Genomic DNA, 25,051 nt, shown 5'->3' with positions numbered 1-25,051 from the left:
AACAATTCCTAATTCGTTTCATATATGTGCAATCATCCCTAGAACACAGTTACACAATATTAGATTTGCAGCATTAATAGTCTTTGCGCAATTCATGTTTTTGTATAACTTTTGTCCCATATGGAGTACAGGGTTCAATCACGTCTTCAAAGAAAGAGCATACAATTAGATTTACAACTACCAACTTTCAGATTTATCCTCCTTCTTGTGGCAAAGTTAAAAGTCTTTAAAGCTTAATTATAAATATGCATTTACCCACCAAAAGTCCTTAGCAGTTTTTTTTACTTTTCTTTCAACTGGCAACAGCTGTCAAATTCCGTTGATCAGGGTGGGAGTCCTCTCCATTGAGAGTGAAGTTTCCTTCCCCTCCCCTGTAGGGATGAGTGTTCAAGCCTGCCATTGTCTTTGGCTGGGGCCCAGACGAAAGTCTGATGAGTTCTTTGTCATGAGTAAGCAAAAACCTCCGAGCATCAATTAGTCCTTTCCTGCCAGCAGTGAGGTGTGCCCCTTTCCCAGGCAGAGGCTGTCAGATCAGAATTAAATAGTTAATTAACTCAGGACTGGGTTTTAACTTTAAGTTACCTACATCTTTCATTACAACATATAAAAAGAACACAGTTTATATGTGGACTTTGACATTAGCAATCCTTCGACATTTTCACAAAACAAGCTTTTAAAAACAGGTGAGTTTGCACTTTCTTCCTGAAAAAGCACATTAATCTGAGTCCTTTAAATCAGATTTTCATCTGCAGCACACACATTGTATTCAGCACCAGTTCTTCCCTTGAGTGCTGGGATTTGTTTGCAGCCTGGATACATGTATCCAACCTTTGTTTGGAGTTTCTGTCTGCACAGCTGAAATGGTTACCTGTTGCAATTTCAGCTGCATTTTTCCAGTGGAACTGAAAACAAATGTTGTTGGGCTGGTTTTTCATGAGATACATTTCTTAGCTGCTGTCAGTCAATGAGGCCTGGCTCCTCTGAGCCACACTGGATGATCTGTAACCCTTTTACTCACAAGGATTCACTGGAAAATAAATGGGTTTAGTGCCAAAAACAGCACGTTGAAGGTTGCAAAGCTACATTTTAAAAGACATTTTCGGTTTTAGCACAATTCTGCTGCCTTGCTCCATGTTGAATGTAACAGAACCCACTGGCATGCTCCTGCAGTGAGAATTATGTTTTCACCCCACCCCCCTTGACTGTGTGTGACAGGGTGTGCAGCCTTTTGTGGTTGTGACCCAAACGCAGTTTTGCAGATTTGTGCGCGCACAGGGGTTAGCCCCTCCATTTTTGGCTGTTTCTTTCCCGATTTGCAAAGTGAGGCAGTGGGGCACATTGGGATGGGTCAAAATATCCCACAATATGTATGATATGATATGATATGATATGGCATTTATAATGTGCCTATACACAAGTGTTTCAAGTACGATACATGCAAACACGATCAGGCTAATATTCTCACAATACATATTCATATGATTTCACAGTGCATGTATATTTCTTGCTGATGCTTTCAAACATAGTAATTAAGCACGGATTGTGTTAGAGCCCACCACATGTCACATCTTTTAGATAATCTCTTTCATGGTATAGAGACCCTAGCCGCAAACTCATGAACCCCAAAAGGAGCAAGAGAAAGCTGGTACCTGAATGAGGATGACATGTGAGACGAGACAAATGTGGGAACCATATATCATCCTGCCCACGCAGTACACACCTGGTGAGACAAAACAGACTGCAGAAAGCTGCAGAGCCACGCACCGTGAGGAAAGGAAAACCAAGATGACCCTGAACGCTGCAGGCACCTTTAAAGACTCACCAACCATTGTTAGTGAAAGGAGGGAGTGATGAATCAAGAACCAACACCAAGCCTAGAATTTCGGTGCTGGACTGCCCCAGGGCAGGACAAAGACTGATATGTTTGGGATATTTCTTCTCTGTGAAAGGTAGTGAGCTAAAGACTCTGGGTAAGTCTCTCATAACCAGGACTAATGTCTTGCAGAGGGACTGCCAGGACCCCCCTTGTTAATTTGCATATTTAAGTAACTTTGGGTCTCACCCTAAGTTACTAGGGGAATCCAGACGTGGACCCCTTGCTTACTATTCTTAGAGAGGCACAGATCCACCCTACTGATGAGGTCCAACCAGACCGAAACACGTGTCTGGGGTTTCTGTTGGTACTCTTGTTCAGAGGAGAATTGCCTAGCATTTCGGTGCTGGACTGGCCCCGGGGCAGGACAAAGACTGATATGTTTGGGATATTTCTTCTCTGTGAAAGATAGTGAGCTAAAGACTCTGGGTAAGTCTCTTGTAACCAGGACTAATGTCTGGCAGAGGGAATCCCAGGACCCCCTTGTTAATTTGTGATTATGCCAGGCCATCATGATGATGGCTAGGTGCATTGTAGTGGGTTGCAGAAGCTGTACAGTAACTTTCAATTGGGGGTGTCAAGTCATTCCCGCCTATGTACTACTCTGGTTGCAAATGTAAGTGCAAAGTGGCCTTGGGCATGTGGAGGACGGGAGCTGACTTTGACATTTGACACGCTACATGCAAGCAACTTTAGCAATTCCCATTAAGCTACTAAAGTTGTGGGTGAATATAAACTTCAGTTTTCACTTAAATTAAATTAAGGTACATTAAATTACCTTGGCGCTGTGTTGACCACTGTTGACCCTTTTAGACCACAACAAATATGTTTTGCTATGGGGTACTTGTCTTTTCACACTTTTCATAATCAATGATTACTGTAAACACTAGCCAAGTGTTCCATATTTACTGCAAAATGGGAAAATAAGTATGTGCACTTTAAGTTAGGAAGAGTGGGTTTTTAATTGTACTTATTGCTGTACTATCATTCATATTCACATATTCAACTGGTGTAGGTATACAGTGGCAATACACAATATTTGCTAATAGCAATAGCATTATTATAATAACTATAAGAACGAAAGGAGCTACTTGGTGGAGAGGCGCGAACCCAGAGCCCCTGGGGGCATTTACTTCCCAGATGTGTGTTCTAGCATTATAACATCTGGGCTATGAACACTCACGCTACTAGGCAGTGCTGGGTGCACATTAACCTACATTAACACCTGGATACCTTCGTCCCCCTCTTGTTATGTCTTGAACCGTACCTCAATGAGCTGTTGAAACCTCTCGGCCAAACCTTATGGCTGTGCTCAGAGCTAGGGTGATAATCTGGAGGATGAGCAGAAGAGCAGTATCTGGACACTTGACATCTGGCTGAAATGTGTACTGTTTTTAAAAACATATTTTGTTTTAAAAACAGGCTGTCAGAGATGCAAACAACAAAGGGAAAAAAGCATTGGCGATCTAGGAGTTTGAATTTAGCTGTTCTGCGAGGATTCTAAAGCTGTGTCTTAATCTGCGCCTCAACATGTATATGCCTACTACACTGTACACTAAGACATGCATAACAAATATTAGAATTATGTTTAAGATAAAAAAGGAACTATTTAGCAACAAAGTGCCCGCTCTCGTAAAATCCAGTTGAGAATAGCTCTATGTGGTGTACCCTGCAAAATGTCTCCCATAAAATGTCTCAGTAGGGTAGTCCCACCTTTGAGGGCAACAGTTCGATATGTAAGCACAATGTCACCTTAATGGCTTTCCAGTAGAATCAGCCCTCTTTTAGCATACAGTTACATTAACCAAAGACAGCTATCACCCAACAATTTTCCATATTGCTTGAAATTGGACATATATGGGGGTCATTATGAGTTTGGTGGCACCCCACAGTAAATCCAGTGGGATACCACCAAACGGAATGACCGTTTCCAGCCCTCGGTCTGCCAGAGTTACCGGAACATTTTGGGTGCCAGTAAGGGTAGGTTAATCCCAATTCCATGGATTGCCAGTATTAATGGTGCCGGTAATACTAGCTGTTTTTTTGCTGGTGGGGTGCCTGATTTACCTCCAGCTCTGAGCTGGAGGCAAATGAGGCTCCAAACCAGAAAACATGGAGCATGCCGGGTTAATTCCAGACTGGCATACTTATAATGACAGATTGGCAACTATGATACATAGCTTCACATATTCATCAGGGCATACATTTTGTTAACTGTAACATTGTTAAGAATTTCAATCAGGCAATACACCCTGGTCTCAGCCTAGTATGTAATGTACAAATGAAATACTTATTTATTGTGTCTATAGGTTCAATATTCTGAGTGATATACCACTCATATCACACCCCTTCTCAAAATATCCCCAGGGCACAATGGACCAGGAATCAGGCTGATTGGTAAAGGTAATATTTATTTATTTATTTATTTAAAATTCAAAGCATACACAAGTTTAAATATATATGGGGCAGCACTCACCCATGTGGTGACAATACAAATAAGAAAGTAAGGCAGTTGAATTCACTTACAGCAACACAGAATATCAAACACAGGAAAATAACAGTCTTGGCTTGTTGAAAAGATAGCGCTTAAGTTAGGATTTCCCCCTGCAAATTGCTCACTCACAAAGAAGTAATTCTGCACATATGTAAGTAAGCAGCAGGTATTCAGGAATATAGAACAGTGTATAGCGTTTGAATGTAATCTTCCCTCCCCAAACAAGAGAGAAAATTGTTTGGAAATGTACACTTTTAAAATGACATTTGGAAATGGCTTAGGAAAACAATGAAAAGTGTGCAAAAATCTTTAAGTTGATATAAATTCCTATGGGAGCAACACTGAACAGAACCTAACAAACATAAGCTATAATATGAGCAACAGTACACACTTTGAATCAGAATGGAGGTTTGGAAATACTTTGAATGGGAAAACACATGTGTATAACTTTTTGCAAAAATGAGAATTCCCGCCTAATTTTCACTATGCGATTTTTAAGAGGAATTGGTCAAATACACTGTTCCTGTATGCGGATATTGGTTAGGGTGTAGCTAAAGGTCTGAGGTTTAACCCAGATTTGAAATTAAGTCTCTAGCTATAAAATTGAGGAAGTTATATAGGTTTGAATGAGAGGTGTTTTTGAAAATAAAGGTGCGAAAATTAAAACAGAAATCAATGTTTACAATGACAATTATGCTCTAAACTAGGGTATTCAGGCTGGTTACCAGTTTGAAACAAAGTAAGCTCCAGAGTGGTCCACGGAAACCAACCCCAGCACCTCTGTGTCTGCCTTAGAGGACTCATTCGGATTACCCGTGGGATGATTTTAAGGGTTTGGGATTTCACAAGATAAAAGGATTTTAAAGAAATTATCACTAGCACAAGGAATCAAAGCAAGGTTTCAAGACTGGTGTGACAATATTACATGTTCTTAAATTAAAGAGAGGATGGGTTATAGATTGGGATAGGGCAATGCAAATATACTATGGGTTACTAGGCTTCCTATTGATACTTACAGTCCACTGTAATTTAAGATTGGACCATCTAGAGTTCTGGTCATCATGGATCAGGTCTACAGACAGCAGGGTACTTCTGGTGGGATTAGTCAGCTAGGCGGTTCTGGTCAATTGGACTGGTACCTCAAACTGGACTGGATTGGATTGGCCCTTCTGGTTGCTGGACACTGTAGATCAGCGGGATGTTGACTTACAGCAGTGAACCCTTAATGGTAGCAAGCCAAACTGGATCAGAATTAATTCCCTTAAATTCAGGATTTGGGCTTAGCTGAAAAAGAGTTCAGCAAATGCTGAGGCTTTGGTTTTGCAAAGTATTCTGGATGAGGACAAGATGAAGAAGTCAGGAACAGAGCATCACGCGGAAATCAGGATGGAGTCAGGAATCAGTGTGTGTGTATGTGTTTTGAGGTACCCTTATTTATTCTGCCAAGTGACATCACTCAGTTTATGGTAGGGGCAAGCTTACTACACACACCCACAAGGCTGTGGTTGGTCAAAGGCACTTGTTTTTTTTCCGGTTGGAAGACAGAAAGGCTGTCATATTTTATGATGTGACTTGGGAAACTCCCACATTTATTTGGACCAAAATTTTTCCACAAATACACATTTCCACATTTATGCCCTCTAATAAAATCAGACGCATACATTACATATTTTGTGGGTTACATTTACATCCAACTCCCACGTCAGTGAGACCTGGCTTTGTCTTTCTGTGGAATTTTGTCAATTTTAATCGTAAAGATTTGGCCTAACAATTCCTAATTCGTTTCATATATGTGCAATCATCCCTAGAACACAGTTACACAATATTAGATTTGCAGCATTAATAGTCTTTGCGCAATTCATGTTTTTGTATAACTTTTGTCCCATATGGAGTACAGGGTTCAATCACGTCTTCAAAGAAAGAGCATACAATTAGATTTACAACTACCAACTTTCAGATTTATCCTCCTTCTTGTGGCAAAGTTAAAAGTCTTTAAAGCTTAATTACAAATATGCATTTACCCACCAAAAGTCCTTAGCAGTTTTTTTTACTTTTCTTTCAACTGGCAACAGCTGTCAAATTCCTTTGATCAGGGTGGGAGTCCTCTCCATTGAGAGTGAAGTTTCCTTCCCCTCCCCTGTAGGGATGAGTGTTCAAGCCTGCCATTGTCTTTGGCTGGGGCCCAGACGAAAGTCTGATGAGTTCTTTGTCATGAGTAAGCGAAAACCTCCGAGCAGCAATTAGTCCTTTCCTGCCAGCAGTGAGGTGTGACCCTTTCCCAGGCAGAGGCTGTCAGATCAGAATTAAATAGTTAATTAACTCAGGACTGGGTTTTAACTTTAAGTTACCTACATCTTTCATTACAACATATAAAAAGAACACAGTTTATATGTGGACTTTGACATTAGCAATCCTTTGACATTTTCACAAAACAAGCTTTTAAAAACAGGTGAGTTTGCACTTTCTTCCTGAAAAAGCACATTAAACTGAGTCCTTTAAATCAGATTTTCATCTGCAGCACACACATTGTATTCAGCACCAGTTCTTCCCTTGAGTGCTGGGATTTGTTTGCAGCCTGGATACATGTATCCAACCTTTGTTTGGAGTTTCTGTCTGCACAGCTGAAATGGTTACCTGTTGCAATTTCAGCTGCATTTTTCCAGTGGAACTGAAAACAAATGTTGTTGGGCTGGTTTTTCATGAGATACATTTCTTAGCTGCTGTCAGTCAATGAGGCCTGGCTCCTCTGAGCCACACTGGATGATCTGTAACCCTTTTACTCACAAGGATTCACTGGAAAATAAATGGGTTTAGTGCCAAAAACAGCACGTTGAAGGTTGCAAAGCTACATTTTAAAAGACATTTTCGGTTTTAGCACAATTCTGCTGCCTTGCTCCATGTTGAATGTAACAGAACCCACTGGCATGCTCCTGCAGTGATAATTATGTTTTCACCCCCCCCCTTGAATGTGTGTGACAGGGTGTGCAGCCTTTTGTGGTTGTGACCCAAACGCAGTTTTGCAGATTTGTGCGCGCACAGGGGTTAGCCCCTCCATTTTTGGCTGTTTCTTTCCCGATTTGCAAAGTGAGGCAGTGGGGCACATTGGGATGGGTCAAAATATCCCACAATATCTATGTTATGATATGATATGGCATTTATAATATGCCTATACACAAGTGTTTCAAGTACGATACATGCAAACACGATCAGGCTAATATTCTCACAATGCATCTTCATATGATTTCACAGTGCATGTATATTTCTTGCTGATGCTTTCAAACATAGTAATTAAGCATGGATTGTGTTAGAGCCCACCACATGTGACATCTTTTAGATAATCTCTTTCATGGTATAGAGACCCTAGCCACAAACTCATGAACCCCAAAAGGAGCAAGAGAAAGCTGGTACCTGAATGAGGATGACATGTGAGACAAGACAAATGTGGGCACCATATATCATCCTGCCCACGCAGTGCACACCTGGTGAGACAAAACAGACTGCAGAAAGCTGCAGAGCCACGCCCCGTGAGGAAAGGAAAACCAAGATGACCCTGAATGCTGCAGGCACCTTTAAAGACTCACCAACCATTGTTAGTGAAAGGAGGGAGTGATGAATCAAGAACCAACACCAAGCCTAGAATTTCAGTGCTGGACTGCCCCAGGGCAGGACAAAGACTAATATGTTTGGGATATTTCTTCTCTGTGAAAGATAGTGAGCTAAAGACTCTGGGTAAGTCTCTCGTAACCAGGACTAATGTCTTGCAGAGGGACTGCCAGGACCCCCCTTGTTAATTTGCATATTTAAGTAACTTTGGGTCTCACCCTAAGTTACTAGGGGAATCCAGACGTGGACTCCTTGCTTACTATTCTTAGAGAGCACAGATCCACCCTACTGATGAGGTCCAACCAGACCGAAACACGTGTCTGGGGTTGCTGTTGGTGCTCTTGTTCAGAGGAGAACTGCCTAGCATTTCGGTGCTGGACTGCCCCAGGGCAGGACAAAGACTGATATGTTGGGGATATTTCTTCTCTCTGAAAGATAGTGAGCTAAAGACTCTGGGTAAGTCTCTTGTAACCAGGACTAATGTCTGGCAGAGGGACTCCCAGGACCCCCCTTGTTAATATGCATATTTAAGTAACTTTGGGTCTCACCCTAAGTTACTAGGGGAATCCAGACGTGGACCCCTTGCTCACTATTCTTAGAGAGGCACAGATCCACTCTACTGATGAGGTCCAACCAGACCGAAACACGTGTCTGGGGTTTCTGTTGGTACTCTTGTTCAGAGGAGAATTGCCTAGCATTTCGGTGCTGGACTGCCCCAGGGCAGGACCTAGACTGATATGTTTGGGATATTTCTTCTCTGTGAAAGATAGTGAGCTAAAGACTCTGGGTAAGTCTCTTGTAACCAGGACTAATGTCTGGCGAGGGACTCCCAGGACCCCCTTGTTAATTTGTGATTATGCCAGGCCATCATGATGATGGCTAGGCACATTGTAGTGGGTTGCAGAAGCAGTACAGTAACTTTCAATTGGGGGTGTCAAGTCATTCCCGCCTATGTACTACCCTGGTTGCAAATGTAAGTGCAAAGTGGCCTTGGGCATGTGGGGGACGGGAACTGACTTTGACATTTGACACGCTACATGCAAGCAACTTTACCAATTCCCATTAAGCTACTAAAGTTGTGGGTGAATATAAACTTCAGTTTTCACTTAAATTAAATTAAGGTACATTAAATTACCTTGGGGCTGTGTTGACCACTGTTGACCCTTTTAGACCACAACAAATATGTTTTGCTATGGGGTACTTGTCTTTTCACACTTTTCATAATCAATAACTACTGTAAACACTAGCCAAGTGTTCCATATTTAATGGAATATGGGAAAATAAGTAAGTGCACTTTAAGTTAGGAAGAGTGGGTTTTTAATTGTACGTATTGCTGTACTATCATTCATATTCACATATTCAACTTGTGTAGGTATACAGTGGCAATACACAATATTTGCTAATAGCAATAGCATTATTATAATAACTATAAGAACGAAAGGAGCTGCTTGGTGGAGAGGCGCGAACCCAGAGCCACTGGGGGCATTTACTTCCCAGATGTGTGTTCTAGCATTATAACATCTGGGCTATGAACACTCATGCTACTAGGCAGTGCTGGGCGCACATTAACCTACGTTAACACCTGGATACCTTCGTCCCCCTCTTGATATGTCTTGAACCGTACCTCATTGAGCTGTTGAAACCTCTCGGCCAAACCTTATGGCTGTGCTCAGAGCTAGGGTGTTACTCTGGATGATGAGCAGAAGAGCAGTATCTGGACACTTGACATCTGGCTGAAATGTGTACTGTTTTTAAAAACATATTTTGTTTTAAAAACAGACTGTCAGAGATGCAAACAACAAAGGGAAAAAAGCATTGGCGATCTAGGAGTTTGAATTTAGCTGTTCTGCGAGGATTCTAAAGCTGTGTCTTAATCTGCGCCTCAACATGTATATTCTTACTACACTGTACACTAAGACATGCATAACAAATATTAGAATTATGTTTAAGATAAAAAAGGAACTATTTAGCAACAAAGTGCCCACTCTCGTAAAATCCAGTTGAGAATAGCTCTATGTGGTGTACCCTGCAAAATGTCTCCCATAAAATGTCTCAGTAGGGTAGTCCCACCTTTGAGGGCAACATTTCGAAATGTAAGCACAATTTCACCTTAATGGCTTTCCAGTAGAATCAGCCCTCTTTTAGCATACAGTTACATTAACCAAAGGCAGCTATCACCCAACAAAGTTCCATATTGCTTGAAATTGGACATATATGGGGGTCATTATGAGTTTGGTGGCACCCCACAGTAAATCCAGTGGGATACCACCAAACGGAATTACCGTTTCCATCCCTCGGTCTGCCAGAGTTACCGGAACATTTTGGGTGCCAGTAAGGGTAGGTTAATCCCAATTCCATGGATTGCCAGTATTACTGGTGCCGGTAATCCTAGCTGTTTTTTTGCTGGTGGGGTGCCTGATTTACCTCCAGCTCTGAGCTGGAGGCAAATGAGGCTCCAAACCAGAAAACATGGAGCATGCCGGGTTAATTCCAGACTGGCATAGTTATGATGACAGATTGGCAACTATGATACATAGCTTCACATATTCATCAGGGCATACATTTGTTAACTGTAACATTGTTAAGAATTTCAATCAAGCAATACACCCTGGTCTCAGCCTAGTATGTAGTGTACAAATGAAATACTTATTTATTGTGTCTATAGGTTCAATATTCTGAGTGATATACCACTCATATCACACCCCTTCTCAAAATATCCAAAGGTCACAATGGACCAGGAATCAGGCTGATTGGTAAAGTTAATATTTATTTATTTAAAATTCAAAGCATACACAAGTTTAAATATATATGGGGCAGCACTCACCCATGTGGTGACAATACAAATAAGAAAGTAAGGCAGTTGAATTCACTTACAGCAACACAGAATATCAAACACAGGAAAATAACAATCTTGGCTTGTTGAAAAGATAGTGCTTAATTTAGGATTTCCCCCTGCAAATTTCTCACTGACAAAGAAGAAATTCTACACATATGTAAGTAAGCAGCAGGTATTCAGGAATATAGAACAGTGTATAGGGTTTGAATGTAATCTTCCCTCCCCAAACAAGAGAGAAAAACGTTTGGAAATGTACACTTTTAAAATGACATTTGGAAATGGCTTAGAAAAACAATGAAAAGTGTGCAAACATCCTTAAGTTGATATAAATTCCTATGGGAGCAACACTGAACAGAACCTAACAAACATAATCTATAATATGAGCAAGAGTACACACTTTGAATCAGAATGGAGGTTTGGAAATACTTTGAATGGGAAAACACATATGTATAAATTTTTGCAAAAATGAGAATTCCCGCCTAAATTTCACTATGCGATTTTTAAGAGAAATTGGTCAAATACACAGTTCCTGTATGCGGTTATTGGTTAGGGTGTAGCTAAGGGTCTTAGGTTTAACCCAGATTTGAAATTAAGTCTCTAGTTATAAAATTGAGGAAGTTATATAGGTTTGAATGAGAGGTGTTTTTGAAAATAAAGGCGCGAAAATTAAAACAGAAATCAATGTTTACAATGACAATTATGCTCTAAACTAGGGTATTCAGGCTGGTTACCAGTTTGAAACAAAGGAGTGGTCCACAGAAACCAACCCCAGCACCTCTGTGTCTGCCTTAGAGACTCAGTCGGATTACCCGTGGGATGATTTTAAGGGTTTGGGATTTCACAAGATAAAAGGATTTTAAAGAAATTATCACTAGCACAAGGAATCAAAGCAAGGTTTCAAGACTGGTGTGACAATATTACAAGTTCTTAAGTTAAAGAGAGGATGGGTTATAGATTGGGATAGGGCTATGCAAATATACTATGGGTTACTAGGCTTCCTATTGATACTGTCCACTGTAATTTAAGATTGGACCATCTAGGGTTCTGGTCATCATGGATCAGGTCTACAGACAGCAGGGTACTTCTGGTGGGATTAGTCAGCTAGGCGGTTCTGGTCAAATGGACTGGTACCTCAAACTGGACTGGATTGGATTGGCCCTTCTGGTTGCTGGACACTGTAGATCAGCAGGATGTTGATTTACAGCAGGCAACCCTTAATGGTAGCAAGCCAAACTGGATCAGAATTAATTCCCTTAAGTTCAGGATTTGGGCCTAGCTGAAAAAGAGTTCAGCAAATGATGAGGCTTTGGTTTTGCAAAGTATTCTGGATCAGGACAAGATGAAGAAGTCAGGAACAGAGCATCACGCGGAAATCAGGATGGAGTCAGGAATCTGTGTGTGTGTATGTAGGGGCAGGCTTACTACACACACCCACAAGGCTGTGGTTGGTCAAAGGCACTTGTTCTTTTTTCTGGTTGGAAGACAGAAAGGGCTGTCATATTTTATGATGTGACTTGGGAAACTCCCACATTTATTTGGACCAAAATTTAACTTTTCCACAAATACACATTTCCATATTTATGCCCTCTAATAAAATCAGACGCATACATTACATATTTTGTGGGTTACATTTACATCCAACTCCCACGTCAGTGAGACCTGGCTTCGTCTTTCTGTGGAATTTTATCAATTTTAATCGTAAAGATTTGGCCTAACAATTTCTAATTCGGTGCATATATGTGCAATCATCCCTAGAACAAAGTTACACAATATTAGATTTGCAGCATTAATAGTCTTTGCGCAATTCATGTTTTTGTATAACTTTTGTCCCATATGCAGTACAGGGTTCAATCACGTCTTCAAAGAAAGAGCATACAATTAGATTTACAACTACCAACTTTCAGATTTATCCTCCTTCTTGTGGCAAAGTTAAAAGTCTTTAAAGCTTAATTACAAATATGCATTTACCCACCAAAAGTCCTTAGCAGTTTTTTTTTAACTTTTCTTTCAACTGGCAACAGCTGTCAAATTCCTTTGATCAGGGTGGGAGACCTCTCCATTGAGAGTGAAGTTTCCTTCCCCTCCCCTGTAGGGATGAGTGTTCAAGCCTGCCATTGTCTTTGGCTGGGGCCCAGACGAAAGACTGTTGAGTTCTTTGTCATGAGTAAGCGAAAACCTACCAGCAGCAATTAGCCATTTCCTGCCAGCAGTGAGGTGTCACCCTTTCCCAGGCAGAGGCTGTCAGATCGGAATTAAATAGTTAATTAACTCAGGACTGGGTTTTAACTTTAAGTTACCTACATCTTTCATTACAACATATAAAATGAGCACAGTTTATAGGTGGACTTTGACATTAGCTATCCTTTGACATTTCTTACAGAATTAGACCTTTCACAAAACAAGCTTTTAAAAACAGGTGAGTTTGCACTTTCTTCCTGAAAAAGCACATTAAACTGAGTCCTTTAAATCAGATTTTCATCTGCAGCACACACATTGTATTCAGCACCAGTTCTTCCCTTGAGTGCTGGGATTTGTTTGCAGCCTGGAATCATGTATCCAACCTTTGTTTGGAGTTTCTGTCTGCACAGCTGAAATGGTTACCTGTTGCAATTTCAGCTACATTTTTCCAGTGGAACTGAAAACAAATGTTGTTGGGCTGGTTTTTCATGAGATACATTTCTTAGCTGCTGTCAGTCAATGAGGCCTGGCTCCTCTGAGCCACACTGGATGATCAGTAACCCTTTTACTCACAAGGATTCACTGGAAAATAAATGGATTTAGTGCCAAAAACAGCACCTTGAAGGTTGCAAAGCTACAATTCAAAAGACATTTTTGGTTTTAGCACAATTCTGCTGTCTTGCTCCATGTTAAATGTAACAGAACCCACCGGCATGCTCCTGCAGTGAGAATTATGTTTTCACCCCCCCCCTTGACTGGGTGTGACAGGGTGTGCAGCCTTTTGTGGTTGTGACCCAAACACAGTTTTGCAGATTTATGCGCGCACAGGGGTTAGCCACTCCATTTTTGGCTGTTTCTTTCCCAATTTGTAAAGTGAGGCAGTGGGGCACATTGGGATGGGTCAAAATATCCCACAATATGTATGATATGATATGATATGGCATTTATAATGTGCCTATACACAAGTGTTTCAAGTACGATACATGCAAACACGATCAGGCTCATATTCTCACAATGCATATTCATATGATTTCACAGTGCATGTACATTTCTTGCTGATGCTTTCAAACATAGTAATTAAGCATGGATTGTGTTAGAGCCCACCACATGTGACATCTTTTAGATAATCTCTTTCATGGTATAGAGACCCTAGCCGCAAACTCATGAATCCCAAAAGGAGCAAGAGAAAGCTGGTACCTGAATGAGAATGACATGTGAGACGAGACAAACGTGGGAACCATATATCATCCTGCCCACGCAGTACACACCTGGTGAGACAAAACAGACTGCAGTAAGCTGCAGAGCCACGCACCGTGAGGAAAGGAAAACCAAGATGACCCTGAACACTGCAGGCACCTTTAAAGACTCACCAACCATTGTTAGTGAAAGGAGGGAGTAAGGAATCAAGAACCAACACCAAGCCTAGAATTTCGGTGCTGGACTGCCCCAGGGCAGGACAAAGACTGATATGTTTGGGTATTTCTTCTCTGTGAAAGATAGTGAGCTAAAGACTCTGGGTAAGTCTCTCATAACCAGGACTAATGTCTTGCAGAGGGACTGCCAGGACCCCCTTTGTTAATTTGCATATTTAAGTAACTTTGGGTCTCACCCTAAGTTACTAGGGGAATCCAGACGTGGACCCCTTGCTTACTATTCTTAGAGAGACACAGATCCACCCTACTGATGAGGTCCAACCAGACTGAAACACGTGTCTGGGGTTGCTGTTGGTACTCTTGTTCAGATTAGAACTGCCTAGCATTTCGGTGCTGGACTGCCCCAGGGCAGGACAAAGACTGATATGTTGGGGATATTTCTTCTCTGTGAAAGATAGTGAGCTAAAGACTCTGGGTAAGTCTCTCGTAACCAGGACTAATGTCTGGCGAGGGACTCCCAGGACCCCCCTTGTTAATTTGTCATTATGTCAGGCCATCATGATGATGGCTAGGTGCATTGTAGTGGGTTGCAGAAGCTGTACAGTAACTTTCAATTGGGGGTTTCAAGTCATTCCCGCCTATGTACTACCCTGGTTGCAAATGTAAGTGCAAAGTGGCCTTGGGCATGTGGGGGACGGGAGCTGACTTTGACATTTGACACTCTACATGCAAGCAACTTTACCAATTCCCATTAAGCTACTAAAGTTGTGGGTGAATATAAACTTCAGTTTTCACTTAAATTAAATTAAGGTACATTAAATTACCTTGGCGCTGTGTTGACCACTGTTGACCCTTTTAGACCACAACAAATATGTTTTGCTATGGGGTACTTGTCTTTTCACACTTTTCATAATCAATGACTACTGTAAACACTAGCCAAGTGTTCCATATTTACTGGAATATGAGAAAATAAGTAAGTGCACTTTAAGTTAGGAAGAGTGGGTTTTTAATTGTACGTATTGCTGTACTATCATTCATATTCACATATTCAACTGGTGTAGGTATACAGTGGCAATACACAATATTTGCTAATAGCAATAGCATTATTATAATAACTATAAGAAAGAAAGGAGCTGCTTGGTGGAGAGGTGCAAACCCAGAGCCCCTGGGGGCATTTACTTCCCAGATGTGTGTTCTAGCATTATAACATCTGGGCTATGAACACTCATGCTACTAGGCAGTGCTGGGCGCACATTAACCTACGTTAACACCTGGATACCTTCGTCCCCCTCTTGATATGTCTTGAACCGTACCTCATTGAGCTGTTGAAACCTCTCGGCCAAACCTTATGGCTGTGCTCAGAGCTAGGGTGTTACTCTGGAGGATGAGCAGAAGAGCAGTATCTGGACACTTGACATCTGGCTGAAATGTGTACTGTTTTTAAAAACATATTTTGTTTTAAAAACAGACTGTCAGAGATGCAAACAACAAAGGGAAAAAAGCATTGGCGATCTAGGAGTTTGAATTTAGCTGTTCTGCGAGGATTCTAAAGCTGTGTCTTAATCTGCGCCTCAACATGTATATGCCTACTACTCTGTACACTAAGACATGCATAACAAATATTAGAATTATGTTTAAGATAAAAAAGGAACTATTTAGCAACAAAGTGCCCGCTCTCGTAAAATCCAGTTGAGAATAGCTCTATGTGGTGTACCCTGCAAAATGTCTCCCAAAAAATGTCTCAGTAGGGTAGTCCCACCTTTGAGGGCAACAGTTCGAAATGTAAGCACAAAGTCACCTTAATGGCTTTCCAGTAGAATCAGCCATCTTTTAGCATACAGTTACATTAACCAAAGGCAGCTATCACCCAACAATTTTCCATATTGCTTGAAATTGGACATATATGGGGGTCATTATGAGTTTGGTGGCACCCCACAGTAAATCCAGTGGGATACCACCAAACGGAATTACCGTTTCCAGCCCTCGGTCTGCCAGAGTTACTGGAACATTTTGGGTGCCAGTACGGGTAGGTTAATCTCAATTCCATGGATTGCCAGTATTACTGGTGCCGGTAATACTAGCTGTTTTTTTGCTGGTGGGGTGCCTGATTTACCTCCAGCTCTGAGCTGGAGGCAAATGAGGCTCCAAACCAGAAAACATGGAGCATGCCGGGTTAATTCCAGACTGGCATACTTATATAGACAGATTGGCAACTATGATACATAGCTTCACATATTCATCAGGGCATACATTTTGTTAACTGTAACATTGTTAAGAATTTCAATCAAGCAATACACCCTGGTCTCAGCCTAGTATGTAGTGTACAAATGAAATACTTATTTATTGTGTCTATAGGTTCAATATTCTGAGTGATATACCACCCATATCACACCCCTTCTCAAAATATCCCCAGGTCACAATGGACCAGGAATCAGGCTGATTGGTAAAGGTAATATTTATTTATTTAAAATTCAAAGCATACACAAGTTTAAATATATATGGGGCAGCACTCACCCATGTGGTGACAATACAAATAAGAAAGTAAGGCAGTTGAATTCACTTACAGCAACACAGAATATCAAACACAGGAAAATAACAGTCTTGGCTTGTTGAAAAGATAGTGCTTAAGTTAGGATTTCCCCCTGCAAATTTCTCACTCACAAAGAAGCAATTCTACACATATGTAAGTAAGCAGCAGGTATTTAGGAATATAGAACAGTGTATAGGGTTTGAATGTAATCTTCCCTCCCCAAACAAGAGAGAAAAACGTTTGGAAATGTACACTTTTAAAATGACATTTGGAAATGGCTTAGGAAAACAATGAAAAGTGTGCAAACATCCTTAAGTTGATATAAATTCCTATGGGAGCAACACTGAACAGAACCTAACAAACATAAGCTATAATATGAGCAACAGTACACACTTTGAATCAGAATGGAGGTTTGGAAATACTTTGAATGGGAAAACACATGTGTATACATTGTTGCAAAAATGAGAATTCCCGCCTAAATTTCACTATGCGATTTTTAAGAGAAATTGGTCAAATACAGAGTTCCTGTATGCGGTTATTGGTTAGGGTGTAGCTAAGGGTCTTAGGTTTAACCCAGATTTGAAATTAAGTCTCTAGTTATAAAATTGAGGAAGTTATATAGGTTTGAATGAGAGGTGTTTTTGAAAATAAAGGCGCGAAAATTAAAACAGAAATCAATGTTTAAAATGACAATTATGCTCTAAACTAGGGTATTCAGGCTGGTTACCAGTTTGAAACAAAGGAGTGGTCCACAGAAACCAACCCCAGCACCTCTGCGTCTGCCTTAGAGGACTCAGTCGGATTACCCATGGGATGATTTTAAGGGTTTGGGATTTCACAAGATAAAAGGATTTTAAAGAAATTATCACTAGCACAAGGAATCAAAGCAAGGTTTCAAGACTGGTGTGACAATATTACAAGTTCTTAAGTTAAAGAGAGGATGGGTTATAGATTGGGATAGGGCAATGCAAATATACTATGGGTTACTAGGCTTACTATTGATACTTACAGTCCACTGTAATTTAAGATTGGACCATCTAGAGTTCTGGTCATCATGGATCAGGTCTACAGACAGCAGGGTACTTCTGGTGGGATTAGTCAGCTAGGCGGTTCTGGTCAATTGGACTGGTACCTCAAACTGGACTGGATTGGATTGGCCCTTCTGGTTGCTGGACACTGTAGATCAGTGGGATGTTGACTTACAGTAGGCCACCCTTAATGGTAGCAAGTCAAACTGGATCAGAATTAATTCCCTTAAGTTCAGGATTTGGGCCTAGCTGAAAAAGAGTTCAGCAAATGCTGAGGCTTTGGTTTTGCAAAGTATTCTGGATCAGGACAAGATGAAGAAGTCAGGAACAGAGCATCACGCGGAAATCAGGATGGAGTCAGGAATCTGTGTGTGTTTATGTAGGGGCAGGCTTACTACACACACCCACAAGGCTGTGGTTGGTCAAAGGCAATTGTTTTTTTTCTGGTTGGAAGACAGAAAGGGCTGTCATATTTTATGATGTGACTTGGGAAACTCCCACATTTATTTGGACCAAAATTTAACTTTTCCACAAATAGACATTTCCATATTTATGCCCTCTAATAAAATCAGACGCATACATTACATATTTTGTGGGTTACATTTACATCCAACTCCCACGTCAGTGAGACCTGGCTTTGTCTTTCTGTGGAATTTTGTCAATTTTAATCGTAAAGATTTGGCCTAACAATTCCTAATTCAGTGCATATATGTGCAATCATCCCTAGAACACAGTTACACAATATTAGATTTGCAGCATTAAAAGTCTTTGCGCAATTCATGTTTTTGTATAACTTTTGTCCCATATGCAGTACAGGGTTCAATCACGTCTTCAAAGAAAGAGCATACAATTAGATTTACAACTACCAACCTTCAGATTTATCCTCCTTCGTGTGGCAAAGTTAAAAGTCTTTAAAGCTTAATTACAAATATGCATTTACCCACCAAAAGTCCTAAGCAGTTTTTTTTAACTTTTCTTTCAACTGGCAACAGCTGTCAAATTCCTTTGATCAGGGTGGGAGTCCACTCTCAATGGAGAGAAGTTTCCTTCCCCTCCCCTGTAGGGATGAGTGTTCAAGCCTGCCATTGTCTTTGGATGGGGCCCAGACGAAAGACTGTTGAGTTCTTTGTCATGAGTAAGCGAAAACCTCCCAGCAGCAATTAGTCATTTCCTGCCAGCAGTGAGGTGTCACCCTTTCCCAGGCAGAGGCTGTCAGATCGGAATTAAATAGTTAATTAACTCAGGACTGGGTTTTAACTTTAAGTTACCTACATCTTTCATTACAACATATAAAATGAGCACAGTTTATAGGTGGACTTTGACATCAGCAATCCTTTGACATTTCTTACAGAATTAGACCTTTCACAAAACAAGCTTTTAAAAACAGGTGAGTTTGCACTTTCTTCCTGAAAAAGCACATTAAACTGAGTCCTTTAAATCAGATTTTCATCTGCAGCACACACATTGTATTCAGCACCAGTTCTTCCCTTGAGTGCTGGAATTTGTTTGGAGCCTGGATACATGTATCCAACCTTTGTTTGGAGTTTCTGTCTGCACAGCTGAAAAGGTTACCTGTTGCAATTTCAGCTACATTTTTCCAGTGGAACTGAAAACAAATGTTGTTGGGCTGGTTTTTCATGAGATACATTTCTTAGCTGCTGTCGGTCAATGAGGCCTGGCTCCTCTGAGCCACACTGGATGATCTGTAACCCTTTTACTCACAAGGATTCACTGGAAAAACATGGATTTAGTGCCAAAAACAGCACGTTGAAGGTTGCAAAGCTACATTTCAAAAGACATTTTCGGTTTTAGCACAATTCTGCTGCCTTGCTCCATGTTGAATGTAACAGAACCCACTGGCATGCTCCTGCAGTGAGAATTATGTTTTCGCCCCTCCCCTTGACTGTGTGTGACAGGGTGTGCAGCCTTTTGTGGTTGTGACCCAAACGCAGTTTTGCAGATGTATGCGCGCACAGGGGTTAGCCCCTCCATTTTTGGCTGTTTCTTTCCCGATTTGTAAAGTGAGGCAGTGGGGCACATTGGGATGGGTCAAAATATCCCACAATATGTATGATATGATATGATATGGCATTTATAATGTGCCTATACACAAGTGTTTCAAGTACGATACATGCAAACACGATCAGGCTAATATTCTCACAATGCATATTGATATGATTTCATAGTGCATGTACATTTCTTGCTGATGCTTTCAAACATAGTAATTAAGCATGGATTGTGTTAGAGCCCACCACATGTGACATCATTTAGATAATCTCTTTCATGGTATAGAGACAGTAGCCGCAAACTCATGAACTCCAAAAGGAGCAAGAGAAAGCTGGTAACTGAATACGAATGACATGTGAGACGAGACAAATGTGGGAACCATATATCATCCTGCCCACACAGTACACACCTGGTGAGACGAAACAGACTGCAGAAAGCTGCAGAGCCACGCACCGTGAGGAAAGGAAAACCAAGATGACCCTGAACGCAGCAGGCACCTTTAAAGACTCACCAACCATTGTTAGTGAAAGGAGGGAGTGATGAATCAAGAACCAACACCAAGCCAAGAATTTCGGTGCTGGACTGCCTCAGGGCAGGACAAAGACTGATATGTTTGGGATATTTCTTCTCTGTGAAAGATAGTGAGCTAAAGACTCTGGGTAAGTCTCTCATAACCAGGACTAATGTCTGGCAGAGGGACTCCCAGGACCCCCCTTGTTAATTTGCATATTTAAGTAACTTTGGGTCTCACCCTAAGTTACTAGGGGAATCCAGACGTGGACCCCTTGCTCACTATTCTTAGAGAGGCACAGATCCACTCTACTGATGAGGTCCAACCAGACCGAAACACGTGTCTGGGGTTTCTGTTGGTACTCTTGTTCAGAGGAGAATTGCCTAGCATTTCGGTGCTGGACTGCCCCAGGGCAGGACAAAGACTGATATGTTTGGGATATTTCTTCTCTGTGAAAGATAGTGAGCTAAAGACTCTGGGTAAGTCTCTCATAACCAGGACTAATGTCTGGCGAGGGACTCCCAGGACCCCCTTGTTAATTTGTGATTATGCCAGGCCATCATGATGATGGCTAGGTGCATTGTAGTGGGTTGCAGAAGCTGTACAGTAACTTTCAATTGGTGGTGTCAAGTCATTCCCGCCTATGTACTACCCTGGTTGCAAATGTAAGTGCAAAGTGGCCTTGGGCATGTGGGGGACGGGAGCTGACTTTGACATTTGACACGCTACATGCAAGCAACTTTACCAATTCCCATTAAGCTACTAAAGTTGTGGGTGAATATAAACTTCAGTTTTCACTTAAATTAAATTAAGGTACATTAAATTACCTTGGCGCTGTGTTGACCACTGTTGACCCTTTTAGACCACAACAAATATGTTTTGCTATGGGGTACTTGTCTTTTCACACTTTTCATAATCAATGACTACTGTAAACACTAGCCAAGTGTTCCATATTTACTGGAATATGGGAAAATAAGTAAGTGCACTTTAAGTTAGGAAGAGTGGGTTTTTAATTATACGTATTGCTGTACTATCATTCATATTCACATATTCAACTGGTGTACGTATACAGTGGCAATACACAATATTTGTTAATAGCAATAGCATTATTATAATAACTATAAGAACAAAAGGAGCTGCTTGGTGGAGAGGTGCGAACCCAGAGCCCCTGGGGGCATTTACTTCCCAGATATGTGTTCTAGCATTATAACATCTGGGCTATGAACACTCATGCTACTAGGCAGTGTTGGGCGCACATTAACCTACGTTAACACCTGGATACCTTCGTCCCCCTCTTGATATGTCTTGAACCGTACCTCATTGAGCTGTTGAAACCTCTCGGCCAAACCTTATGGCTGTGCTCAGAGCTACGGTGTTACTCTAGAGCAGGGGCGTTGCTAGGGGGGGCTAAGGGGGCTATAGCCCCTGATCTTTTGGCTGTAGCCCCAGATAGAATCTCAGGAGCTACAGCCAAAAGACTAGCTAGCCCCCAGTCCCAACAGTTCCGACATCAGCTTAGCCCCGGGTCTTTTCCAGACCTAGCAATTCCCCTGCTCTGGAGGATGAGCAGAAGAGCAGTATCTGGACACTTGACATCTGGCTGAAATGTGTACTGTTTTTAAAAACATATTTTGTTTTAAAAACAGACTGTCAGAGATGCAAACAACAAAGGGAAAAAAGCATTGGCGATCTAGGAGTTTGAATTTAGCTGTTCTGCGAGGATTCTAAAGCTTAGTCTTAATCTACGCCTCAACATGTATATGCCTACTACACTGTACACTAAGACATGCATAACAAATATTAGAATTATGTTTAAGATAAAAAAGGAACTATTTAGCAACAAAGTGCCCGCTCTCGTAAAATCCAGTTGAGAATAGCTCTATGTGGTGTACCCTGCAAAATGTCTCCCATAAAATGTCTCAGTAGGGTAGTCCCACCTTTGAGGGCAACAGTTCGAAATGTAAGCACAATGTCACCTTAATGGCTTTCCAGTAGAATCAGCCATCTTTAGCATACAGTTACATTAACCAAAGGCAGCTCTCACCCAACAATTTTCCATATTGCTTGAAACTGGACATATATGGGGGTCATTATGAGTTTGGTGGCACCCCACAGTAAATCCAGTGGGATACCACCAAACGGAATTACCGTTTCCAGCCCTCGGTCTGCCAGAGTTACCGGAACATTTTGGGTGCCAGTAAGGGTAGGTTAATCCCAATTCCATGGATTGCCAGTATTACTGGTGCCGGTAATACTAGCTGTTTTTTTGCTGGTGGGGTGCCTGATTTACCTCCAGCTCTGAGCTGGAGGCAAATGAGGCTCCAAACCAGAAAACATGGAGCATGCCGGGTTAATTCCAGACTGGCATACTTATAATGACAGATTGGCAACTATGATACATAGCTTCACATATTCATCAGGGCATACATTTTGTTAACTGTAACATTGTTAAGAATTTCAATCAAGCAATATACCCTGGTCTCAGCCTAGTATGTAGTGTACAAATGAAATACTTATTTATTGTGTCTATAGGTTCAATATTCTGAGTGATATACCACTCATATCACACCCCTTCTCAAAATATCCCCAGGTCACAATGGACCAGGAATCAGGCTGATTGGTAAAGGTAATATTTATTTATTTAAAATTCAAAGCATACACAAGTTTAAATATATATGGGGCAGCACTCACCCATGTGGTGACAATACAAATAAGAAAGTAAGGCAGTTGAATTCACTTACAGCAACACAGAATATCAAACACAGGAAAATAACAGTCTAGGCTTGTTGAAAAGATAGTGCTTAAGTTAGGATTCCCCCCTGCAAATTTCTCACTCACAAAGAAGCAATTCTACACATATGTAAGTAAGCAGCAGGTATTCAGGAATATAGAACAGTGTATAGGGTTTGAATGTAATCTTCCCTCCCCAAACAAGAGAGAAAAACGTTTGGAAATGTACACTTTTAAAATGACATTTGGAAATGGCTTAGGAAAACAATGAAAAGTGTGCAAACATCCTTTAGTTGATATAAATTCCTATGGGAGCAACACTGAACAGAACCTAACAAACATAAGCTATAATATGAGCAACAGCACACACTTTGAATCAGAATGGAGGTTTGGAAATACTTTGAATGGGAAAACACATGTATATACATTTTTGCAAAAATGAGAATTCCTGCCTAAATTTCACTATGCGATTTTTAAGAGAAATTGGTCAAATACACAGTTCCTGTATGCGGTTATTGGTTAGGGTGTAGCTAAGGGTCTTAGGTTTAACCCAGATTTGAAATTAAGTCTCTAGTTATAAAATTGAGGAAGTTATATAGGTTTGAATGAGAGGTGTTTTTGAAAATAAAGGCGCGAAAATTAAAACAGAAATCAATGTTTACAATGACAATTATGCTCTAAACTAGGGTATTCAGGCTGGTTACCAGTTTGAAACAAAGGAGTGGTCCACAGAAACCAACCCCAGCACCTCTGCGTCTGCCTTAGAGGACTCAGTCGGATTACCCGTGGGATGATTTTAAGGGTTTGGGATTGCACAAGATAAAAGGATTTTAAAGAAATTATCACTAGCACAAGGAATCAAAGCAAGGTTTCAAGACTGGTGTGACAATATTACAAATTCTTAAGTTAAAGAGAGGATGGGTTATAGATTGGGATAGGGTAATGCAAATATACTATGGGTTACTAGGCTTCCTATTGATACTTACAGTCCACTGTAATTTAAGATTGGACCATCTAGAGTTCTGGTCATCATGGATCAGGTCTACAGACAGCAGGGTACTTCTGGTGGGATTAGTCAGCTAGGCGGTTCTGGTCAATTGGACTGGTACCTCAAACTGGACTGGATTGGATTGGCCCTTCTGGTTGCTGGACACTCTAGATCAGCGGGATGTTGACTTACAGCAGGCAACCCTTAATGGTAGCAAGTCAAACTGGATCAGAATTAATTCCCTTAAGTTCAGGATTTGGGCCTACCTGAAAAAGAGTTCAGCAAATGCTGAGGCTTTGGTTTTGCAAAGTATTCTGGATCAGGACAAGATGAAGAAGTCAGGAACAGAGCATCACGCGGAAATCAGGATGGAGTCAGGAATCTGTGTGTGTTTATGTAGGGGCAGGCTTACTACACACACCCACAAGGCTGTGGTTGGTCAAAGGCACGTGTTTTTTTTTTCTGGTTGGAAGACAGAAAGGGCTGTCATATTTTATGATGTGACTTGGGAAACTCCCACATTTATTTGGACCAAAATGTAACTTTTCCACAAATACACATTTCCATATTTATGCCCTCTAATAAAATCAGACGCATACATTACATATTTTGTGGGTTACATTTACATCCAACTCCCACGTCAGTGAGACCTGGCTTTGTCTTTCTGTGGAATTTTGTCAATTTTAATCGTAAAGATTTGGCCTAACAATTCCTAATTCAGTGCATATATGTGCAATCATCCCTAGAACACAGTTACACAATATTAGATTTGCAGCATTAAAAGTCTTTGCGCAATTCATGTTTTTGTATAACTTTTGTCCCATATGCAGTACAGGGTTCAATCACGTCTTCAAAGAAAGAGCATACAATTAGATTTACAACTACCAACCTTCAGATTTA

The sequence above is a fragment of the Ambystoma mexicanum genome, chromosome 7p (genome assembly GCF_040938575.1).
Source record: "Ambystoma mexicanum isolate Mex_15411 chromosome 7p, UKY_AmexF1_1, whole genome shotgun sequence".
In the NCBI taxonomy this organism is placed as follows: Eukaryota; Metazoa; Chordata; class Amphibia; order Caudata; family Ambystomatidae; genus Ambystoma; species Ambystoma mexicanum.
This window is presented reverse-complemented; position numbering follows the sequence as displayed.